This window comes from Gavialis gangeticus, unplaced genomic scaffold (assembly GCF_001723915.1).
Source record: "Gavialis gangeticus isolate Ggan-Ray unplaced genomic scaffold, GavGan_comp1, whole genome shotgun sequence".
NCBI lineage: Eukaryota > Metazoa > Chordata > Crocodylia > Gavialidae > Gavialis > Gavialis gangeticus.
In genome coordinates, this window is record NW_017728964.1 from 2133813 (window position 1) to 2137664 (window position 3852).

The window sequence follows — 3852 nt, forward strand, 5'->3', positions numbered from 1 at the left end:
TCGTTTGAGTCCCATTTCTCTTTTTGGGGTTTTTGTTGTTCTCCCGCCCTGGCGGGGGGTCGGGCTAGAAGATCTACTAGGTCCCTTCCGACCCTTAATCTATGAATCTATGAATCTATGAGTCAAAACATGGACTGAAAGCCCAGGGTCAAACTCAAGTCTGAGAGCAATTGTGCAACTCCCTTGTGGTACCCTGCAGTGCTAAGTGGGAGCATGACCAGATGGTTCAGTTCAGACCCCATCTCTGACTGCCAAGGGAACTGGGAGGGTTTTCCATTTGTGAGCAAAGAGTATGGATTGTAAAAGGGTAAATAGGCTTGAATTATACATCTCAGAAATTGACCCTACACCCCACAATCCTCAGAAAAGGGAAGGAAAAAGAAGCTTCCAGTCCCCAGAACCTGCCTTACAGGAATGCAGTTCTCTGTTCCCAGTAGAGGATGCTGGTAAGCTCATCTTCTTACTTGTAACAAGCTTTCAAATCAAAATGTGTATCTCACTATGGCCCCCCTCTACACATTACAGGGTATTACACAATTACCCAGTTAATTGTGCAATTATCTTAAGACCAGCTACACATGCAAAGTACTTATCACATGATAAAAAAACTCTAACCAGATATAAAGTTAGACCTCAAAAATGTGTACTGTTTATAGCTGGTTGCTATCAAGCTTTAATGTACATGTGTAGCAGTGTTCCCCTGAGGCTGGAAGTCCCATCAGCTGGAATAACTCCCAGTCATAGGGGTGCATCATTCTCAGCACAAAACTGCTGGGCCTGGGGGATTGTGGCAGCTGTGACCCCACAGACTTGAGGTTTCACGCTGGGCATGGTAAATCCCTACAGCTGGGAGCCTTGTGTGTGAAGACCCTGGGCCTAAGGATTGTGGCTGCCATGATCCCCAAGGTTCTGGGGTGTGTGGGGCTGTGATCCCAGGACTGGGCTCCCCCAGCACCAGCAATAAAGTGCAATGAGATCTAATGCATGATCTCACAATCACACTTCCTGCTAGGCATGTAAGTTTATCTGCATGTGTAGAGGGAACCTAACTGCAACATGTATAAAGCTGTTAATACTGGTTGAGCATGTACCTTTACATGTTGGTGAACATGGGTTAGAGTAAGGTTGCTCAACCTTCAGCCCATGGAGCCATAGATATCCATCCCATAAGGAACCCCATGGATCGGGGAATTTAGTGCAGGGAAGCAGTGGCAATAAGTATGCTGACAAATTTCCAAATCCCACAGCCAGATTTCCAAACCCCAATACTTGCATAACAGGTTCGGGCCAGGTCATGACCCCTTTCCCTACCTTCATGGCTGGATGGTACTGGGTCACTCCCCCTTTCCCTCATATGGCCAACTCAAGTCCCCTTCCTGTTCCCCTGCAGGGCTGACTTAAGCCCCTTCCCTCTGTGGGGCTGGGTTGGGGCTGAGCCATGCCACCCCACACTGGCCAGGCCATGGCCCCTCCCCCTGTGGGGCTATATTGGTGCTGGGCCATGTCCCCTCCCTCTACCCATGGGGTTGGTTTGGAGCTGGTTCTATCCTACCTGTCTCCAAGTGGCCAGGTGGGGCCCTGCTGTGACCATCCCCTGCCAGACTGGGACCACCACCTGAATCCAGCCTGCAGATGACCTGGGCATTGCCCACATGGCTCACTACCCAAAAAGGTTGAGCACCACTGGGTTAGAGGAAGAGGAACACAGAGGTACGAGGTATATTTCCAGAGAGGAACTCTTGTCATCCAGGGCTTACAGGTAACAGTGCCAATCCAGCTGTTCAAGAAACTCAACTCCAAGCCTTTGCTACAGACTTTCCTGCTGTTTTATTTGAGCTTGAATATGGACTTCAATATCCTGCTGATGTTCCTTCTTTCATTCTAAATACTAGAGAGAGGTAGGTAGCCACATTAGTTTTAAGGCAGACAGAAGGTAGGGCAGGGGGGAACCTTGGGGGGGTGTGAAGGGGGGAGCCACTCTAATTAAAACACCTGCAGCATCTCATGTCTTCAGAATCCCACATTTCAAAATGGTGGTGGGGGTGCTTTAACTAAAGCTCGTTCAATGAACTTTAGCTAAAGCACCCCCACCGCCATTTTGAAACACAGGGATGCTGAATACATGAGATGCTGCAGCATGGTGGAGTGCTCTGATTAGAATACTAATCAGAATGTGTCAGAGTCCTAATCAGAATGCATTGGAGCATGTGTAAAAGTGCCCTTAGGGATTTATTCTGTAATGTGCTACCCTGTTCTGCCTTCTGCCATTCTAAATACTAGGGCACCCTCTCATCCCATCGGGATGCATACTCTGTTGCCAGGACTCTAATTTTCTGGTTTGAAAGAGAAACAGCAACAGTAGGCAACACCAGCATAATGTTTTCCCTCTCCTGCGTTTGTTGAGCCTGAAATGACAGGGAACCAAACAACATAGGTTTTACAGCACTTCCAAGTCCTGGGTGCCATTATAGCAATGAGGACACTGAGCCAGTACTGCTCCAATTTCTGAGAACAGCTTATTTCAACCTTTGAACAGTAGGTTTGGTTGGAGTTCAGAAAGCAAGTAAAAGAACTAGAAGAGTTGGCTCAAATTTGTTTTTCCTCTTCCCCCTTTTTACATGCTTTACAAAAAGAAAAAGAAACTTCCTTTTGGGACTAAAGCTAAACTTTCAAGGGCTTTTTATCCCTGCAGCATCTTGAAACAGTTGCTGATGAATAGTATTCTCCTCTGATGTGATCTCTGGTAGGTAAAAATAATCATAGGCCTCTCTGCAGGAGTTTGTGAGCATTTGGGTCAGACCACGGCAAGAATGTAGCTGGCTTGCTTTTCAAAGGCTAAACAAGAATAAATCCCTCAAGTCATAGAGAGGGAGGGAGGTTGAAATGAAAGAGGGCAGGCTGCCCCATACAAGGTGAGAAATAACAGAAAATAAAACACCTCTTAATGTGGCAAGAAGAAACTCTAAACTGGATACACTCAGATGAGAAACTCTAGGGAGAGTTAATTTTATTGTCAGAGTTTAATTTTTCTGATATCCGATCGCACCCAAACACTGGTATGTTATTGTAACTGCTGTCACAGTCTCAGCAGGGTTCACACCTCTGCTGCAACTGGATTTTTACAGATAACTAAATCATTCTTGCAGTAGTTTCTTATGGAGCCTAGTTGCAACTCCACAGCTACAGTCCTAATTCCAATTTCCATTTAAATCCAGGTTTAACCTTATATCAACCAGTAATTTGTAGGGTTCGTAATTCAGTAATTGGCCATGTTTGTTATCAAGGCCCAATTTGCAAACTCAAAATTAATGGGAAATAAGGAGTAATTCTGAAATGTAGTGTGACAGAACTATTGAACAGGGAATGAAGAACATGCCTGAGTTTCAACATGAACTCCCATTCCTCATTTCTCAGTTACATGTCACAGATATTAGACACATAGCACCTTTATACATGTGCTCTGGGAGGGAGTGGACGGAGGGGGTACTTTAATGAGAGCAGTTTCAAAAGCCGTTCTCATTAAAGCACCCAGAGTATCATTTGTATCAGTGTCCTCATGCTGATAAATGGTGGCAGGGGTGCTTTAGCTAAAGCTCAAATGAGCTTTAATTAAAGCGCCCCGCTGCCATTTTTTGGTCCACAGACACTGATACACATGAAGCTGGAGTCTGCTGGAGTGTGATAATTACTACGCTTCAGCAGACTCAATTAATCAAGTCTACTCCAACACACTGTAATTACAGCATGCTGGAGAAGTCTAACTGCACATATATAGGTGCCTATAATTTCTTCTGCTACTAGAAGATGCCCAATGATGTGAATGGGCTAAGATCAGAATAACATTTGTGCAGC